We start from the raw sequence: 22,371 nt of genomic DNA, 5'->3' as shown, positions 1-22,371 counted from the left end.
GGGCAACCTGGTCTAGTGGGAGGTGTCCCTGCCTATGGCAGGGGGTTTGGAATTCAATGATCTTCAAGCTCCTTTCCAACCTAAACCATTCCATGACTCTATGATTCTATGCTTTCATCATATTCCTTCAGTTATGTTCCTTCCAAAGGTTGTCTCATCTGTATTATTTACTTTGCCATACAAATTATTATTATTATTTTTTTAATGTTCAAGAACATTCAGAGCTGACCTTCCACTTTTCCATCATTTTTTCTTCCATACTGAGAGTTTGACCTCTGCCTCTGCTGAGCCCATGAGTCCAGCTTCTGTCTTCTATTCACTTTCAAACAAATGCCTCTCTGTATGTGTATCAAGCTTGGTGAAATGCCTCCTGGCTACCCACTTAAAAAGCTAATCCATTCTTCTTTTTTAAATTTTCACTTGTAATTGCCTTTTACCATAAAATAACTCCTCGTTTTTCTGTATTTCACTGTCCCTTTGATTTTGTACAGAACTCACTTAATGGATTCTTGTTTCTAGGTGTTAACACACAACAGAAACACCAACTTGAAAAATCTGCATTCTTTCCTAAGAGTCTCATGTCTTCCTTTGCAAATGGAGAGCATTCTGTTCTTTTTCTAAATTTGCCTAGCCTTCCCTTTTTGCCACAATTTAACACTGGAGAGCTCTATTAATTGTTTTTGGTAGCTACATAAATTTACTACACTACAGATTGAAAAAGGTGTCCAGCTTTGTCAAATATAACTGAATAAAAGCATCCTAATTTTGGTACTTGCATTGGTGTCTCAGCAGAATGCTCTTCTTGTTCCCTGTTAGAACAATAAATATAGAACAAGGAGTTTAATGGTATTCTTTTTTAGACCAAACTGATGGGGTGAAGTAATTGCTTCTGGTGCTCACAATATCTGTAGCGAGATGAATTTACAAGGAAAGCACTTTAGCCCTAGAGCAAAATTATGAATATGTATCAGGCTCCCACATTACATTTATTGTCTCCAATACACAAAAATCAACTTTGGCATAACATGAAGAGAGAATAACTAACAAAATATCTCCTAAAGTAGAAAACTATTATTTAAAGTGACAGTTTCACCCCTCTTTTCCTCTAAATAAAGGACAAGGGTCTAAAACAATCATCTATCCTTTTTCACTTCTCTCTTTAGCCTGTTCACAAGGAGACTGCCATTAGGCATAGCACTGCTGACACCAACATTTTTATATGATACTTCTGATGACAGCTATTAATGCACCATCAATAGGAGACTTACAATACTAAACACGCATTAAAGAGCTACTACTTTCTAGCTATCTGGAATTTCTCTAAAACAATCAAGGGAACTGGCAGAAGTCCTACTCTGCCATCACGTACAAACCAAAACAATTTGCATTCACCTAAAGCAGCAAGAAATAAGGCTTTTTTGATCAGGGAGGGAAATACTCTTTAAAAGCAGATTAATCTTTAGATTAATAAATGGTTTAAGATTTACATTCAGAGAGAAAACGACTGAAACCTAAATAAGTGGATGAATGTACAGCAACTGATAATAGCCCTTCAAATGAAAAAAAACCAAAACACCAAAACCCAAACAAAAACAAAAACTGAAAGGACTGCAAACCAATAAACTAAATATGATGGACTCTCGCTGTGGATATCACTTACTGTCTGACAGTGTTGGGCAAGACTTTCACACATTAGTTTCAAGCCATGACATAAATTTTATTCCCCCAGATTTTTCTTAACGTGGAATATATGAGTTAGGAATCATTTCAATACATAATGCCTCTACTTAACTTCTAGATTATAGCACTTTATGGCACTGCTCTAGTATAGTAACATAGATTCAGAAGGCTGATATAAAATGGTTATAACCAAAGGGAAGGAAACAAAGCACAGGAAGAAGTGCAAATAGATGAAAACAGTTGCATGTACATTTTGGAAAAAAAACCACAATGGCAACTAATGCAAAACTAAGAAATATACAGAGAACCACAGAACAGACATCCTAAGCCATATCAAAGCTATGTTTTTATGCAGTGTAGTCAGAAAGAGTATTATATTCAAACTGTGTGCCAAAAGATACCAAGCATAATGAGGCAACTCTTGTCAAAGTCTATTTCTAAAACTACAAGCTTGTCATCGTCTAAAAAAATATTATTTTCTGGGTGGGTTTCTTCTTTATTTTGCTTCAAATTTCCCAAATTTCCCATGTGGAAAGGGTTGTTTCCACATGTAAGACTCTTTTTTTGTGGTCATATCTGGAAGCAGAGCTTAATTAGGAAAATTAAAAGACTGATATTTTCATGAGCATCTAAATACCTCTCATAAAATCCTGTCTGAGTTTTATTTTCATTTGAAAAAGAAACAGCTTAGGCTGTTGCTGGGAAATTAATCCTTGCTTTCACTCCTTGTTCTGGCCCCTCAAACAGAACCTTAACTTCTGAAAGGTTAATTTTTACTATAATTGCTATAAAGAGGCTGCCCTGTAACATGGGCTTGTTTCCTAGTCAGACAATGGATTTATCAGGGAGCTTACTGTCCAGCCATTGAAATGCTCATGTCAATGTCAAGTTGAAATGCCATCATACTCATGCCAAGTTAACGAAAAAGAGTGTTCAGGCACTTACTGGAGCTAAGAGTCTTACTTTTCTCTCTTTTACAAGCTGTTTCTGAGCCAGCTTCAGATTTGACACAAGCCAAAATTGTTGGGAAATAAAATGTGTGATGGCTTTGCTGCTGCATAAGGAAAAGCACTGCGAACAACTGTTTCTAATACCCACTGGATAGCAGAAAAATCTACAGAGAAAGATCTTTTAGATCTTTCATAACCACAGTTAGTCACATAGCTGTGTGTATTCTCTTCCCTTCATCAACCAGTGAGGACGACAGATCTTGTCAGACTTCAAGAGAGTCGGCTTTGTTGCCATCATTCTCCTTCCTTTCTAGGCTGAACAGGGGACATAAAGAACCTGGGTGTTTTGTAGGACAGTTTTTCCCTCTTAGGAAATGGAGACCTCACAGTGACACTCCAGAGCAGTAGATGTGACCTCTTATCCACAGACATGCAATGGCATGATGCCACTGCGTCCCTCTTGGAAACACAACTATTGTCTTGGTGGCAGGGTAGTGTCTTTGGAGGCTTGGGTTTTTGGGGAGAGGACTGGAAGATCATAGAATCATAGAATGGTTTAGGTTGGAAAGGACCTTGAAGATCATAGAGTTCCAACCCCCCTGCCATAGACAGATGAGTGTGCTTTGGAGAGTTCTATAATGGGGAAATTCCTAATTCACAAGGCATGAGATCACTGCAAGGCCATTGTTCCCAGGTGCTAGTATTTGCAGACACTGCACTAATTTTGACTTCACAGGAGCCAACCCATGCCATCTTATCAAATCAGTCTACAGAATGCTAAATTACCTCTCTCCGTACTGAACTGGATCCAGGATGGAGCAGACTGTACAGGAAACTATCACTTTAAAAATAAACCACTCCATCCAAGGTACATTTTTAGGATGATGTCAACTAACAGATACTACATTATCTGGAGAATGTCTGAGAGAGAAAGCAGGAGTCAAATAGCTACTGCTTTTCATCCAAGAATTCTGGCCATCAAATTCTCATGCTAAAGAGTTATGTGGATGGTGCACTGGATACAGGTATGACAGTATGAATGATGCTATAAGATGTTTCTTCTATATGTTGTACAAGATAAACAGAGAACTGGCTGGAGTTTTTTTTAAATCAATTGACATCAGAAAGTTTTAGAGTTCCAGTGAGACTCCTTTGAAAAATATGGTATATTCTTCCTGTCATCACAAACCAAAAAACTGTCTTTTAAACAATTTTTAAAGAAAAAACTAAAGAGGATGAAAGTTCCCTTTTTTCGTAAGTAATCAAGAACCTATTACACCAGTGGTCTGCTAGGCCTACAGAGAAAGAAAACATTCTGTTACTAGGAATTTCAGGTATTTATTACACAGAGAAGAAAGGGAATTTTTTTTCAGTCACATTCATCTCAAAGTTTGCAAACATCTGTTTACAAGGACTACGATGCCCAGGAGCAAAGCAGTCAGAATGAAGAGGCTAACAACTGTGTTCCGGATAGGATGCTTAGCCCTGCCATCCTTCTTGCTGAGGGATCCCTGGAGAGATCTGGAAAAAATATTTGTGTAAGTCACTGGCTCTGGACAAAGCACGGGCCATTGAACCTATGTATTTCTAACATATTTGCCATTAAAATATAAAAAATATCATCCACACTTGAAGGAAAGACACCCTGCAATGCTTAGATGGATATGGATTGAGATGTAAAACTATTTATCACATTGTATGTTCTAAAAATTGAAATGGCTTTCTTAAATGAAGGAAGGTTTACTTTTTCAGCCTGAACTAAAAGTTCAACTCAAGAGAAACTACTCTACTATGGTGCAACAGATTAAATGGAGAATTACTTTTCTTATTGTTTGGGGTTTTTTTGTTCTTTAGAAAAAGTCTTTTCTGATAAAAAAAAAACAAAAACAAAAACAAAAACAAAACAAGAGAAAACTTTGTGGCATAAAAAAGGGCAGAACAAACAACTTGCATGCAATTTGCACAATAAAGACTTGCTCTACGAAACTGAATAAGTAAAGCAATCAGTTTTAAGAAAGAAAACTTTCTTACCATTTAGACAGATAATTTTCACCCCCAGAGAATTAATTTGTCCCAAACTGTATTGGATGCCTGTCATCAGCCAACACTATTCAGTAAAGTGAGAGAAGTTTCTGCAAGTTTAAAATATTCATACAACTTTATTCTTCTGAAAATGTGTCAGGTATTTCTAAGTTTATAGTTTATATAATGTGATGATTTTTCCATTTCACATAGCTAATTTCCATTCTTTCTTAAAGCGTAGCTACAATGTCAAATTCTATCAGAAATGTATGTATATCTACAAATATACATTAAATGTACACATTGACACAAAAAGCATTTCTTTATGCATTCATGTGTATTCTGAGCATCAGAAGAAGTAGTAGATGTTTCAGTGTCAAATGACACAATGGGAAGGACACACAGTGCATTTTACTGTGGCTGATACATACCCAGTTCAGACTTCCAGATCACTCCTTCATGTAAGTCTCTGTGTATGAATGACATTATAGAGCTGGTGGTCTGCTGGCAGAAGAATTCATTCTCATACGATTTAAGAGAAGTGAGGCTATTTCATAGGAATCTGACTCTCTAAGGAGCTATGATTCACTCAGATTGCTGTGTACATGGTACACTGTAGTGGAAGTAATAAGGAAAGAAGAGAAATGCTGCGGTCGTGACACTCCATGTACTAAATGTGACCTATATGTCCTTTAGTTTAAAGTTCAGATTTCAGGTGAACTGTGAATGTCAGATTACTATGTGAATTTATGATCATCACTCCTTTTGCTCTCGGGATCCTATTTCCCCTGAGGACCTCATAAAAATATTTGCCCTGTCTCAACCTTTCATTTTGTTCAGCAAAGATCCATTGAAAAGGTATCTGTATCACAGCTGCAGTCCAATGTCAGCCAAAAAAAAACGTACAAAAAGTTCTGCTGAGCTGCAACTCACTGCACAGAGCTGAACAAAAGCTTCCTTCCTGAAGAACTGCAAAGGCTCTACTTCTGACAAAAGCTCGCTTTCTTTCCCAGCTCTTTAGGATTCAGCATCATGACTTCAGGGATAGCTGTAGACATGCAGAGGTTATGTGGAGATTTCTGAGATCTGAGATTCAGTTCCTGTGATATTTCATAAATCACTGTGCTACCTTTCTATGATACTTTTATTTTCAAGTAGAGAAGTCAGCCTGCTGAGATAAACCTTTCTGGAGACAGTCATCTTTAAAACTGGCATGTTGCTCTGGAGTTGTGGTCCTCAAGTGCACTACCACTTTCCTTCCAGGTTCATAAATTAATTTCAGGTATTATACAGATGCAATTTTAAACATGGGTTTAACAGTGACTGTCGTTTGATCTGGCTCTGCAAACACTGTGGGTCCATTCCTGACAAATGGCAGTGCTGAATTTCTATCCAAAATCTAAGCAAGGCTGAAATGTCATGCAATCTCCTTCCTTGATCTCTTCACAGTAAACACAGCAGGAAGAATCACCTATGATTTTCAAGACCGATAAGTGCTACTGTTAGGAAGGACTTTTTTCTTTTTTGCTTCAGTCTGAACACTGGGGATATCCCTCACTGTAATGTTGATTCATGCAAAAGAATAAACCCAGCACATCTACTTGTTCTCTTTTCAGCACCTTAAGTATTGGAAAGCAAAATAATTTGAAAAGCTTGTTCGTTTTAAACTTGTGTCAAGGGGCTAAACTCTACTAGCTGCAATTTTAATCACAGAATACACTCACATTTGTTTGACTTTATGAGGTACATGAAGTATAGGGCCTATTTGAAAGAAAAAAGGTCATAAAAATTGGTTATAAGAAAGTGAATGTTGTCCACATGTAGCAAGCTGGCTCAGGTTTTCATGGAATTATTTGGAGGAAACAATATTGAGTGCTTATACTAGAAAAGAAATACACAAGGCAGAAAGAGGGTTCTGGTTTAAAGATTAATGTGGTGCAAATAAAAGATTATTGTTTAAGTTAAGCGAATCTGTCAGCCGCATCTCATAAATAGCCTCACATTTACTCTAACATGCAATTTTCATTCCCATCATAACAATTGCAAAGTTAAAAAATGCAGTTCAAAATTTACAGCACAAAAGACAGTGCAGTTATTCTTCAAACCCATTAGCACGGAATCAGACTTAAACCAGCTCACATTTAGCACGTATCGTATTTTTCCCCATTGAGTTTATAACATTAGGTCAATTTGTTTTAAGTGTATATGATCTGTTGAAGTGTCCTGCGAGTACTTCCACCACATTAAAAAAATGCCAAAGAAAGCATTTATGTATGTAACTGAAGTCTCTTATATTTGACTTCTTTTTTTGTACCTGAACAACAACCAGGAGAAAGCATTATCCGTTCCTTATCTTGTGAGAAGTGCGATTACAGCTGGTGGATCGCGAGTAACAACCCTGACACCGAACCTCTGAGGAAAGGATGAGCATGCAGATTTAACTCAAGTGCTGAGATCAAGGGTAAGGCAGCCTTCCTGAACAGCATTACGGCTGCCCATAACTCATATGGCCCCTGGGTGGCTAAAGGTGCATCCAGGGTATGTAGCTTTAACTCCTGTAGCAGGGCAAAGGAAGTTTTGCTTTCCAGTGAAGTAAGGACAGCGTCTGTTAGTTCCCAGTGATAGCCTAGCTTTCAATAAGCAGTAAGATATTTTCTGAGATGTTTAAAGTATTTAAATACTTACTCACTGGGCTTTGTGCTGGGAACGCTGATACAATACCAGACGCGTGAAACAATTTGTCATACTCACATAAAAGGTTGGGCATTATATTTACCATTCCATTATTGAGTTTTCAGCTTGAAAATTACAGGACTTGTATAAGTACAGTCATACTATTTTGAAGAAGGAAATGTTGTTTAAAGTACTCTAGGCAAGTTATTTCTATGAGGTAAAAGAGATCAAACAAACATACAAACAAAACCTTTAAGCCATACCAAACATGAAACAAAACAAAATGTTAGAATTAAACTGTCATCGGATGACTGCTTTTATAGTTCACTGTCTTCATTAAATTCCCCATGAAGGAGTCCAAAGGCAGAACTTACCTAAGTATATATAACTGACAACACGGAACTTTGCTTTTAAGATTTATGTTTGCTTTTTACAAAAAAGCATAATCTAACCATGTCATATCTAATGTGTACGCAGTAAAGATTGACAAAAGCACATACAATGGTTTTCTCCATCTCCAAATTATTGAGTTAGCTAAAATGTAATGTGTGTGGGAAAGTTATAAAGAATTTATGGAAGGGCAATGTCTAATTAGTACCTGAAGTTGTACTGGGCTGCTGATTCTTATTAATAACACTTCCTAAGTGTGTTCAAAGGCATTTAAGCAAAATGAAAGCCTTCAGAAATGCATTGAAGCATTTAATGTCTAGATACTGTAGTGATAAGCCTGCTATAAAAGCCTAAAATAGGTTGGACAAATTAGACTGGCAGATAAAACAGAGAGAAAGAAACCATAGGCAAATAAAATACATAGTCAGGTAGGAAAGACAAATACACTTGAAAAGAAATAAATACAGAGACACAAAAAAGTGATTCAACTTGAGGAAAAGTTTGCGTTTGGTTATAAGAGCACTGTAGTAGCATAGCTTTAAATATCACGCATGCTGTAAAGAAATATGTATCCATATAACACAGCTGTTCTAGATTACAAACTCCTTTTTTAAAGAAAACTTTAAACTCTTTTTTTATATAAAAGCAATTAACATTTCCTGGGGGAATGTGTTCTGACACACATGCTACATTGAACTAGTTCCTTCTCTGATCGAACATATCAAATCCAAATAATCTGATCCTGCAAGAAATATTAGTATGCTTCAGCATTAGTATGCTTAGTCAGTGGAGCAAAATAAGGAATCGTAGGTCATCTTGTGCTGTTAAAAATGCCAAATGGCTTGTGATACCCTATTCCCTGTTTCTTTACCACTATATACAGAGCTCAGATGTAATATCTACGTTGCACACGATTAGGGTTAGGTGAGATGAACCCCACCCTGAACACGGTTCTTGTCTTTCAGGTGATTCAATCTGAGTAGAATTTTGCATGCTTACATAAATTAGCATATTAGAGAAAAAATACAAATATACACATAATCTTTGGTAATCCAAAGAAGCAAAAAAGCCGAATTGCAGCTGAAGCATCCATGAGATCACATGCAGGGTTTTCCCCTTGCACACCAACACAGCGGTAATTAGGGTGTCGCAGGGGAGCAAAGAGATATCTGTTTATTTACGCTGCCGGGTGTCCGTGAGGGATGATAAGAGCCCACTGAAGCTGCCGAGTGACTAAGGAGAAGTGAATTATACCTTTCTAAAGACAAACACAGCGTGTGCCACCCAGATGCCTGGGATGTGTATTCAAAGGTGTATCACTCTCAAGAAACCAAAGTGTGTGGTCCGAAGGCTGCGGGATAGCAATTGCTGCAAAATCTGCGATGACCATCAGGGATGAAGGAAGAGGGAAAGGCTCGTTTTTTTTTTTTTTTTTTTGTGGCATTTTAAGATCAGCCTGAGCACCGATGGAGAAAAAACTCTGAGGTGACACTACCGAAGGGTGGAGTGACTGCAACCGAGCAGCAGTGAGCCCCTGCTGCCCACGCTGAGCAGAAAGCTCATCAGCCGCATCAGCCACCCGCTGGGCCACAGACCTGGCCTGTTTTAACACTTAACCAGATTCCCCAGGGCCAGACGCCCGATCAGCTCAGCTTCAGCTAAAGAAAATTCAGCAGAGCTGGAGGGAGGTGGAAAATCCTTCTCTCCGTGAGGCATCAAGACAGCGAGGCGGAGGTTAAGAAAGTTCCCCATTAGACGACAAGCAATCCTCCCTTTTCACATTTTTATACGCCTCTTAATAGCAGTTCCTCCTGTAAAAACTTCAAGCAGGCTGGGTCTGTGCAAACATCCTCCCCTCCCCTCTGCTGTGCTGGGCCTCTCGCTTATTCCCCGCGGGCAGCTGTGGCTCGGGAGGCAAACAGTGGTCATGCTGTTCTGTGCACAATGACAGACAAATAAAAGAACAAACAAGCTTGGGAGATTTAAAATCTAGAGCTGAGGGACTTCGCTGAGTTTCACTGCGCCTCTGTGATCCTCCCACTAAATGCGAGAGCTGTTTTCTTCAATAAATGAAGCCCATAATAAACATCTCTCCTCATGTCTCTCCAGAGCCCTCAGGGAGCTCTGCAACGGCGGAGCGTAGAAATTTGCAGAAAGGTGTCCTCTGATGGATTTGACTTACACGGCATCAGTTGTTATAAACTGCCAAGAAATGGGAAATGGGATGTCTCATGGCACCGATGGACTCTAGCCGTTAAAAATCATTGTATCAAATGCATATTTGAGGTTTATTTCAAAGTAGTGTTTGATTCCATCAAACTATTTTTGAAGCAGAAAGTTTTATTTATAAGGACTTTTTGCCTTTCATACCTCCCTTGTAGACTCAATTCAAAGTTCCTCTCCCTAAGGGCATGAAAAAAACTTGTGCATTAATTAGCAAATTTAGATTTCAAAAAGTGTTTCTGTGCAGAATAATGAAATTGGAATATATTAAGTTGAAAATATATCAAGATTTTTCTACAGTTGAAAAAGGCAGGGCCAGGTGGTAACTGGACCTCACATCTGCATAGTCAATAAGTACGATGGTAGACAGGTTCGAGGTGTCCAGTCTCAGCACAGTGTTATCATGACACATATTGTACATGCAGAACCTTACAAACTAGCCTAAACGTACTTACAAGAACTAAGAACTAAGTAATTTATGATCTGTAATCAGCCCAATATTCAGAGCCTGCTGAAATTAGAGAGGTTCTTCTTCTTTTCAGTGGGCTTAAGGTCAGGTCTTTTACATTCAGTATTTAAAAGTAAACTCAGGAAAGTCACTGTTTGACCAATTCTTGCCTTTCCTCTTCATAAGGATCTCTCTGCCCAGACATTCTAAAAATCATGCAATGCTCCTTTAACAATAAATACTAAGTTTTTACTACTATCAGAATTACACCTCATTTAAAAGGCAGCCGAATATCTGTTGTATCTTATGCACTGTCAGCAAAATTACTTATCTAAATCTGAACAGTAAATTTTTTGTTAGTAAGCTAAATGCAAAATGAAAACATGGATTTTCAGATATTCTATTCACAGAACTGACAATTAGAAAAGCCATCTTCGACTTCCTATCTACACTGACAGTAAAGTCATTGAAAGCAAGTACAGAACTTTACAGGCTTTTCAGACTAATTTTTTTCTGATTATATTTCCAGCAATCTTATCTCTCTAAAATATTTGCATGCAACTTGGAGTGATGGAAATGAAAACCAGTATCAAGAAGGATGTAAAATATCACCAACACAGTAATTCTAATGCTTATTTACGAAGCTATGTCAGCTCTTTGTACACTTCTCAGCTCAATGTTCCAGAAAGTTAGTCATTCCAGTGCAGTTAGTTATAACTATCTGATTGCACTGTGTAATTTGGATCGGACATGGATCCAACAAACTCTGGGAAGATTCTGAATGCCATTTGAATGATCTAGATAGACGTACTACACGAGTACGCCAGCTCCCACAGCAATCATTCATGAAATCTCTATTATTATTAATGGGAACATGATAGTTGTTGTTTCATTTTGAAAATAAAACAAAAAACAAAAAAAACCTACAACCAAAAAAGCATTCTTAAAATCTTCAGTATTTATACGACAGAGAAAGCGCCTGCACAACAAGAACTGTGATGTCATTGAGATAAGCTTGAACCTTATGCGAGGATGTCACACAAAACTATATAACAAATTTCTGAAATAAAAAGGTAGGTAAATTACTTACCTGAACAGCGAAAATGTAAGCCACACCAAATTTATCACCTTACTTAAATTATAAGATACATGCACACCCACATACGCAGATTTTAAAAGGTTATTCTATACAAGGTTATTATATATAAGGTTATAAAATATAAAAGTAAGATAGGAATTACTCATTTCCTACATGTTTAGTCACTTTGCCAGTAATGCTAGAACTCTAAAACCTTGTAAATAAACAGATACAAATAAACAAGAATATAAAGGATAAAGAGAATTTCCAAAGAACTCTCAAAGTGGAAACAGATATAAAGACTAAGATGAGGGGATACCCCACAAAACAACTTCTGAAGGGTGCTTATTTTGTTTATTAAATATTAAAGGAAGAATTAAACTATACCAAACATTAAATAAAAGAATACCTGTGCTATATAGTGCATGCACAGCAATGCTAGTGACTTATAAAAGACCTGAAAGTATCTTTGGCAGAATTTTATCCTCAGGATCCTGCAGCAACTCACTGTGTATCCTGTGTTTATATATTGTGAAAGGACAAGATAAGCCAAATTTACCTTTGTACAGTTTTATTAACTTCAGTGGATTTTTTTCAGTGGTGGCAGAAGTGGGCCTTCTATCTTGCATTATTATTTATTGTATTATGGTCTTAATATCACATCCTTTAGCACTGGCAGTATGGATAATGTTGTAGACAAGCAAGAACTGTATCTTCACAGACAACACTATGACTGTCCACTAACAGGTAATTTTGAAATGCTGGTAGATTTTTAGCTTGCATACATGTTTATACTTGAGTCAGACCTTTAGGCAGTACAGTATGTCAGAGGAGAACTGGGCAAAGATAAACGTTGGTCTGTCTAGTGTTAGTAAATGCCTGCACTAATAAAGGATCACTTTGGCTTCGATCCTTCCCTGTGCCCTGGGAGGATAAGGGAGGTGATGAGAAACAAGTTTCTGGTTCCTTCTTCTCAACTGCAGCCCCCTACCCAGTGTTTACCAGGCAGCTCGAATTTGTGTCACTGACAGAAGGCTTTTCATGAGCCCAGGATGAATGGATGCCTCTACTGTTGGTTGCTCCCACTTCTGCCCTTCTCCTGCATCCAGCACACCCCTAAGGAGAGCAGTGTCCCATTTTGAGTTGGAGGGAATTGCTTGAGAGTCTTTGGCTCTTTGTGAATAGCATACTAGTTATCACACCTGTTAATCTTTAGATGCACCCAATGTATATTTTTTCTTACTATCAGACATAAATATTATGAAAAATTGGTAAGTATCTTAAGTTAGAACGGGTGAGGCTAGATTTTATTTCTGTTGGCATGACCATCACTTTTTTGTTTTGTTTTGTTTTCATTATTCCTTCCACTCAAAAATATCAATAAACTTCTGTGTTTCAAGCCCAATCTTCTGTGATCTCCACTTCAATTATAGCACTTTTGACATTCGTGTGACACAATACAGACTGAGGACAGCTTTTAGTTTAAAATCTCTGCCAGCTGCGTCTTCCTACAGTTTTGTTTACCACCTGACATACTCAAAATGCTGTCTCTGGTTTCCTAAGTTACTTCTCAACTGGGGACCTGATCTTGAAACAAACATACACACAACTTTCTTTAATTTGCTAAAAGTGATTGTCTGTCAAATTGGCACCGGTGCTGTAAGATGTTCTGCAAATGCAGAGAGCAAGGCACATGGGATCTAGCTGGGACAGTACACTTTTGAAGTTATTGTCTGTAATCAAAATACTAAATCAGACAATAACAATAATGGTTGATGGTGTATTTCATCTCTTTTACTGATAAACTGATAATTAAAATGAATACTCTTCTTCTGACGTTTTAGCATATATTCTCCTGAAAATTTGAAATGATGGATAATTTCTCTTTTGATGTTTTTTTATAAAGCTTGTTCACTCCTTGCATCTTTTTCTATAATCTTTATCATCCCTCTTTTCATATAATACTCAAAAATGTCATCTCAGGATAACCTTTTGTTTGACCTTTCAGCAGATAAATATCCTCTAAAGAAATCAAACTTATATTTTCCAATTTCCCACTTTCAAATCATCAAGAGCAGGAAATAACAAAGAAATACTGTTCTGGTTCTTGTTCTTAAGCTCAAAACACCATATTACCATTTGACCCATTTTAATAATTTAAAACTATTTTTCTTTTCTTTTAATCTCAAAAATGTCAATTAAACACTGTCAGTTATAATTATATCAAATGACATATCCTACTTCCTTTGATGAAAATGATTAGTTTAGAAATGTAGACCCATTGTTATGCATTTATTAATTATATCCTTTAAAAAATGGATAAACAAAGGAACAGATCTAGTACTTCACCATCCCTGGAAGCGTTCAAGGCCAGATTGGATGGTGCTCTGAGCAACCTGGTCTAGTAGAAGGTGTTCCTGTGCATGGCAGGGGGGTTGGAAATAGATGATCTTTAAGGTCCCTTCCAACCTAAATCGTTCTATGATTCTATTCTGTGAAAATACCAAAGGTGAAAAGTACATCGAGGTATCGGTATTGTCACTGAGGAAATCTAAAGAAGATTTGGATTGGGGCCATCAGGTTAGACCAAACAGGTCTGGTCCTGCTTCATTTCTTATTTTAATGGCTGAAAATCAGGAAATAATGCTACTTAAAGTACTACATTTACAACAGTGAAAATAGTGAAATTCAGGCCAGGCTTGGGCCAACTGACCATTGCTAGCTGGTGACTTGTACTAAATTTAGTCTTCTAAAAACCTAGCTGGGAAAAAAAAAGGAAGGGGGGGGAGGAGGGGAGCAGGGAAGGTTGAAAGTAGGCAAATTATGTTTTACAAATAGTCATAATTTACACAAAATAAGAAAGTCATCTATGTATTTAAAAGATGGATCACAGGAGGACAGAAAGGCACACCAATGACACTAATGCTCATTGGTGTGTCTCTTCCCATCTCCTCCATCCCAGTTGACTTCAAAGCTATTTTTCATTTGCAACGCCTATGAACTGAAATTCTATAACTGCAATATTTGCCTTTAGGATTGATTCATGTCATTGGAAAGCCTTACAAATACTACTCTCTGATATTTCCAGCTGTATACAAATGAAACGAGTTTCTTCCAAAGCCCATTGAAACTTCTCGGAGTCTTCCCTTGACTTTGCTCTGGATCTGGACAAATGTGAAGAAAACATACTAGATAACTAGACTTCCTTGGCAGCATTAGATGGTTAAATAAAATAAATAAATTTAAAAGTATAGATGTGCATTCTGTTGAATGCAGTTCAGAACATTCCTGCCAAAAAAAAAAATATATAATTTTGAACACAGCTTCCCAGTGGGGAAGACTGGATAAGCGAGACTTAAAAACAAGAGATATGGCATAGAAAAGATAGACTGATTTTTACTTGCATTGACTTAATTCTTAAAATATTTTGGGTTGATGTCCAGAAATCAGAGCAGGATACTTGCTGATAAACGCCATAGGATTGTAGTGACACCTCAAATAATTAAAAAATGCAAGGAGACTTCTGTATCATACATGAAACTAAGAGAAGTGAATAAAGATGGGATGTGAGTAAAACTTTTTGAAAGATCACAACCCAAATGTCAGTCAGCAGAGAGATCGTGGTGGTCTCATGTCAAAAGAATCTTCTGCTATCAAGATCTGTATCTTTGCTCAGCACAGATTAGCAGCAGTGGGGAAGAATAAAAAAACTCCACTGTTGCAATGTTTAGCAACCTCCTTCAGTCAATCAAGGAGCAAAGTGACCTTTATACATAACAGTATCCACATCTGGCCAATCTGGGACTGGCCAAAAAAATGAGATATCCTGGAGAATATCACAAAACTAAATTAATATAAATTAAATACATGCTCTGAGTGAGTTCAAGTATTTGCTTTCCCAGATGGACATAATTACATATGTGCATACAATGACAAAAAAATTTTAACAGTGTTCTATGCATTTAGAGTATTTAATGACACCAGCTGGTTCTTGGCAAGACCTTGCATTGCAATTGCCTCACTGAATATTACTTAAAAAAAAAAAAAAAGCAGCAAATATTTTGATTGAAAAATCTCCAATTTCAATATCTGAAGTGCATGGCTGCACTATAGTTTGTGACAAACTATATGATGACTCCAACCAAGGCTGTCCCCTTGACTTGACGAATCATGCAGAAAACTCACAATGTTTACATTTACCTATTTTGGTTTAACTGCACCTTGAAAGTCAGGATGTGAAATCAGGAAAACCTTATTCATAGCAACCCATGCATCAGATCAGTACATCATTTCTTCCTTTCCACTTATAAATTGTAAAAAACTTCTGATAAACAACTTAAATTGATTTTCAGTTAATGCAGATGCTAGCGGATACTATTTACAGCAAGAACTCCCTGTCCTAGACTCTTAGACTGAAGTCAGGCCCAAGCTTTTTCAAAACGAGTACTGATAAACCTTCATCGAATTAGTGGAAACTTAGAAATGCTGGCCTTAACACTTTTGATCAAACGTAGAAAGATAAAAGGTTTAATATTGAGAAAGCATTTTGAAATCCTGACAAGAAAGAAATTATGGACAGTATCCAGAGCATCTTCTAGAAAAGTGAAGCCACAGCCCTATAACTACTATAATTTCTAAGATAAGGGGTAATTCAGATGGCCCTCCCAGGCTGCAACACCGGGCTTCCTCTGCAATCAGGTAACTGCATAGTTAGACTGGAGAAGCCATTTAAGTGACTGCACTCCAATGATTTTAGTGGGGCATAGACTCCTAAATACTTCTGTGGGCAAGACCTGTAGAGCAGAGTCTGCCTAACCTTAGATATCACTAACTCTTCCCATTGACTTCATAGGCAACCCTGGGGAGTAGGATGTCTGAAAGCTTACTGCTGTTTCATATCTAAAGCAGGTATGTAAAAGTAGATGTCCTGACTTTTGCTTCAGTTATTCTGATGAGATAAGAGAAAAAGAAAGTAGTCTGGCTCCAACCTTCATTACGATTTTATGTAAATTATTTTAAGTAAGGATTCTTACCCTCCAGTGCTCAAGGATCCTGAAGCTGAATTACATTTTAAAGCTAGTTTAGCAAACTTTCAAAGATTTTGCAAGCAAAATTCGTATTTGCTTGGAAATCCACACTGAAGGCAGCTGTATATGTTTTCCAGTACCGTAAAAACACCTTTAAATACCTTAGTGTTCTTTTTCCATCTACCTCCCCATACTTGCCCTATAGAAACAGTAAATTGTCTCTCATTATGAAAAAATCACACTGGAGAATTATTTATTCAGATAAGATTTTTTTTACAACATCTGTAGGCTGATTGTCTGATTAATTGTACACGACTGTCTAAAGAAAAATCTACAAAGATTGTGGTGATGGATGATAAGGAACAAAAAATCAGGGTAAACTAGCTTGCACAGGATTTCACAGACATTTCTACAGAACCCTTCTCTTTGTACTAATTTTATATAATTTCTTCATAAAAGTAGATCCTTGCAAATTGCCTCATCACTGTGACTGAACGAGCTCTCAAATTACAAATATATACATTCATACTAGCAAGCATTCTCCTGAGGGTGAAGTTCTGGCATCAGGCTTAGACAAGAAAGGAAACTATGGAAAACAGAAACCTCAGTCCCGAATCCTAAAAGGTTACTGGTCTCTGTAAAAAAGCTCAGCTATTTACAAGACAAGGCACAAAAAGATACCAAACAGCTTCCCCATAGCCAAAATGAGTAATACATCTGGCTTTGATATTCATTCCCTTTCCAGCAAATGGCTGTACTAAGTTAGAGTTTTCAAAATGTCTATCAGTTTACATATATAGATTTAATTTCATTTAGAACAAGGCTCATTGTATAAATGCATTGTAGCTTCAAAGACAGGCTTCTTCAAAATTATAGCATGAAAGCTTCCCATGGTTTCCATGGAAATGACCTTTCACTATTTCCATGGTAATGGATCTAGTTTTATATATTTCTCTTTTATGAGACTTTACTATACCAACAAAGCTAACATCCAGAATACAGTCCTTAACTTATGGATGCGAACTCACTGAGAGAAGTAATCTGACTCCCAAGCCCCATGGGCACGCTAAGCTTTTGTATGTCTTTTTAATACTGTGTGAGTAACAGAATTTTGAAAAAGATCACCTACTGCATATTGTCAGTAGAGAAATGCTGATATGTTTTGCTCATTGCTATGTTCCTAAAGGAGTCTCTGGATTCATCTGCTGCAGTCTTTTCCAGACTGCTCCCAAAGGCAGAACAGCTGGAAAAAAACAAATGGATTGAGAGCTTAGAGTCTTTTATAAATTCCAGGCTGTTGCTCATATCCCGCTGTGAAATAAATATTTTGCTGGTGCATTTATTGAAAATCTATAGGTCTTTGAAATTACGTATCCATAGGCTTGTTGATCTCTCTCTCAGAATTTATGCTTGAAATTGTTTTTCTCTTCCCTTTTTCATTTTTTTTTATCATTATGGTTATTGTTGCTGTCATAGAAAGCTAAAATACTCTTCTTCACCCTGGAGACAAAAAGAATGGAAGCAGTGGATTCAAAGCTGTAATACTGACAGCAACAGAACAACTGATGTAGCCCATCCCCAGCATTCTTGACACCTAAAGAAACCATCTAGACCAAAGGTGTTAAGTGCCTTAAGGTGTTATGGAGATGGGGCCTGGGCAGGACTGCGCTGCCACTGAGGTTCACAAATAAAAATCCATACCCTCCAGAGTGATGTTCCAGTAAGGTGAAATTTGGAAGAAGATTCCAGAAATATTTCAATAAAACTCCTTCCAGCCCTGTCATAACATCTAGGGTTTAATAATGAAGCAAATCCTGCCCATTCAGACAAAGTAAACAAAAGAAATCTGTGGGGAACCCCTTACAGAGGTGCAAATTCCTCAGAGAATGAGAAAAACACATAAATCTGATTGAGCAATTTAGTCTGACTCATATATAACTGGTGATGATGCATAAGAAAAAAAGAATTCTAGCCTGTCACTCAGATTTGAGTTTTCTTGGCTAGCCATTAGAAAAATACCAATTTATAGTGTAAGCTAGACATGAGTCAGACACAGGTAGCTGCAAGACAAAGATCGCAGGTGACAAAGGTAAAAGAGCCACTTTTCGGCATAAAATTTAATTTTAATGCTCTTTTTTGTTTTTTAACTAAAAAGTAGGTCAAAGTCATTGGTGGTTAGAGGGCTTGCTCTTAGGAATGTCCTAAGAATTAACTCCTTCACCTGCTTCAAAGGAGATAAAGACCAACATATAAATCACTTGCCACTAAGTGGTCAACTGGTATAAAAACACATACATCACTATACATCATTGTTAAAGAATAACTGAAATGCTAGGATCATGACTTACACTTTTTGTTAAGGTACTGCAATCACAGTGACTATAAAGGCTTCAGACTGCCATCACTGAAAACATTCAGCTCCATTTAATTCTATTCCTTACACATTTCTAAATGAAGTGTGTTACAAGTAATGACTTTTATTCTATATATTGAACGCGCAGCCTTGGACAGAGAAATATTGAGGCTGGAAATACTTAGACAGAACAGTCAAAGAAAGAGTATGTTTAGAAAAAACTTACCTCATCTAACTTTAAATCTCTACAGGGTTCATGTCTACACATAAGCTACTTAACACATAGGGTTAAATTCACAAGACTGATTTTAGACACCTACTTCAGGATGAAATGAGATCAATCAAACTCCCAAATTGTTTGCTACTCTCCACTAACTATAAAGGATGTCTAGGTGATTAGATCATTCAGTCAGATGAATTTAATCCAAGATAATTGCAGAAGCAGGCAGCTGATAATACTAGAGGACAGCACTTATTTCTCAGAAACTGTTCCTCTTACATAGCATTGTGTGTCACCAGTTCTTTAGAAAAAAATATTTAAGAGGGTTTTTTAAATTATTTTTCTCAGTGAAGTTTTTCTTTTTATTCATATTTCCTATTTTTTAATGGATATTATTTAAATTTTTTTTCTTAACATCCTTAAAATAGGTCTGTTTAAGGAAGGCTCGAAGCCTTCACTTAAGTGAAATATTTGCTTTTGGCAACCAGCTATTTTTGGATATAAGAGTGAATTATTTTTTCTCTTAAATAATGCTGATTTTCCATTTATTTCTACTGTAGCTTGACATTCTTGTCACACTTACAAAGACAGACTACTTAATTTCTTGTCATGGTCTATAGCAAAGCGGTTTACAATGGTATTTATATAGTGATTTGGATCAGAACAGTAATGTACTATTTCCACTTTTAAAGGTATAACTCTAGATGATGTCAACATTTGCCTCCAACAAGATAATAATGTGTCATCCTGAAAAAGAGCTATATCAGCAAAAGAGACTATCTAAGAAAGAATATTAATTAGAAAGGAAAAACAAAAATCAATTTTGCAAGCCTGGAAAGACTGGGCCAGCATAAGAGAAGAGAAAAAAAAAAAACCAAACCAAAAACCAAACACAACAAGACAAACCCACAAAAAAAGCCATGTCAAAATACTTTTTTAAATAAAGCATAAAAACAGAAAGAAGCACGGAGACTTAGCACTGTTGCAGCTTTCTTAGTGTCCCCCTGTGGTATGCAGGTGTGTCACCACAGAGCCATAAGTCTCCTATCAAAGACTTCTATAAAAAGAAGCATATCAATTGCCAAAATAATTGTTTTACAACCATGGTTTAAAAGTACACATGAAGATAAATACCAAGTGTATGGGTTGTAAAATGGTGTCTCCTAGTCCTGTCATTGAAGCACTCGCAACTCCAGCTCCTTCCAGCACTATCTCCCACGAAGGATAGGTTCTGCAACTGGCCTCTGTGCTCACCCTCTCTTACTGAGGAACAGTTTCTGGGTTGAAACAAGACTTGTCTCTGTGATGTCTGAACGTGCCTTTGGAGAGGCTAGTTTGAAGAAGCGGGAGCAAAAAAAAGCTCTCCAAACCACTGATAATGCTATTGTCAAGCATATCGCTGTGTACTATCAGACCGAAAAAGTAGTGTCTCTGACAGCAAAATGAGCTCTTACGTTATTTTGTAATTAACATATGTTCCAAATGATAGATTGTGTTTCAAGTATTTAACACTAAAATAAGAAACTAAAAGCAAAAGGAGGGATGATGTGACACTTCTGGAATTGGATTCGCTGGTATAATCTTTCTACACTGTATTTTCTGATCCATCTAAAAAGCTTTGTATCTGGTTAAAGCATGCCCCATGCCTCCCAACTATAGGAACTGTCATAGCCATTTGGATTCAGAAAAGGATTATGTTCTCCAGTGTTTTTAATTAACATATTTCTGTCCATAGTCAAAGCAGTACTGAGCAATTTCCATTTAACATTTCTCATGTATCTGAATTCTAATCCACCCACTCCTTTTGATAAGACATTGAGTAGTGACCTGAAAATAGTGCTGTGAAGAAGTTTGAGAAAGAACTCAGGGCGGGGGGGGGAGAAAAACTGCAGTATTAAAAATCTGTTAACCATTGGTTACTAATTTAAACTGCTAATGATTTAACGGAGTTGGAGTTAAGACTCCTATTAATTAGCTAAGTTTGGCAAAACATTCACTCCCAAATATAACTTGCTGTATATAGTTTCATTTACAAGGGAAACAAGCTATAAAAAGAAGAAAGAACAACTCTGCCACATACTAGTGGCAATGAATGCAATAGCTGTGAAGCTCTGTGAAGGGATATGACATGCATTTCTCCATACATTTACATTTTAAACTTTTAATGAAAGCATATTGTCAGGGAATGCCAAGCCCACTATGTATTTTCCCTTTGCAGTGCTGTGACAAGATCCTGCTTCATGTTGCAAGCAAGAAAACATTTTGTATTAAATGCAAAGTGAATATGCAAGAATGAAATTGAACAACTTCCTCCAGCAAATCTGCTCCCCATCAAAAATCTAGGGGAAGCCTTTTTCAAAGACAAAACCATTTTACTCCATCTCTTATGAAGCAGGCTCTTATCAGGTCTTTAGACACTGGCTGTTGGAAAATTCCTTCTTTCTTCAAGAAAGCTGCAAAGTAAAGATGCTGGAACACTTCCTGAAACTTCATCAGCAGAATAATTTTTTCTATTAAGAAAATGAAGTTGAAATAAATGCACGCATATAGAAATAACTGACTGAGTCTGACTGTTAAATGCCTTTTAACATCTAATGGATTGCTAATCCATCTTCACGGATTGATCGTATCACTTGATATACAAAAACCTGCAACAACTAAAAAAATGTAATGTTCATAAGATCAAAATAAGATTTAATTTAGAGCTCTTTCTGTAGGGTATTGTTTTTGAGTTTATCTATGTTCAAAACCTAAATTAAATTGTTCCTCTGGGTTCATAATAAACTATGTTTTTCTTTTTTCCTTTGATGATGGCTATCAGTGAAGAAATTTGAGTTCGTCCTACCCCCACCTCCTGCTACAGCTACCTCCCATCGGCCTCTTTTTTTTTTTTGGGGGGGGGGGGAGGAAGAGGGCTCTAGAATCTGATTGTTATTAAGGTAGACAAGGTTTATTCTGGTGTATGGTATTCAGTATGAATAAATGGCATAGCAACTGGTGCTCAGTCTCATGTGTAGCGCTCAAAAAAAATCCCGATACAAGAAGTCTGTCCTGCTTGAGGAAAGTTAACATACCCTAATTCGACAACACCTTTGTTTTTACCACCATTTTACCAAAATATTGCAGTATTATAAAAATTTATAAAATGAAACTCGGGATGGGACTTCTGCTTGTGGACACCAGTGATCAATTTCCTGTCACTGAAATCAAATTACTTAAAACCAAATGCAGAGGCTCTCAACCCTGGCTAAAGTCAGATTCTGCACAGGAGAATCCACCTATTCAGCACTGGATGACACAACCCCTG

The 22,371-nt window shown here is 37.0% G+C and overlaps 1 protein-coding gene across 1 annotated transcript in view; it reads right to left on the bottom strand.

Moving 5' to 3' along the window:
* The window catches only part of PCDH9 (protocadherin 9), a 697,290-nt gene that overhangs the window by 641,406 nt on the left and 33,513 nt on the right, over window positions 1-22,371 (bottom strand). The gene's annotated exons all lie outside the window — the stretch shown is intronic.

The sequence above is a fragment of the Charadrius vociferus genome, unplaced genomic scaffold (genome assembly GCF_000708025.1).
Source record: "Charadrius vociferus isolate BGI_N301 unplaced genomic scaffold, ASM70802v2 scaffold221, whole genome shotgun sequence".
NCBI classification, from domain to species: domain Eukaryota; kingdom Metazoa; phylum Chordata; class Aves; order Charadriiformes; family Charadriidae; genus Charadrius; species Charadrius vociferus.
The sequence above is the reverse complement of the archived record's forward strand: the minus strand, read 5'-3'. Positions and strand labels throughout refer to the sequence as shown.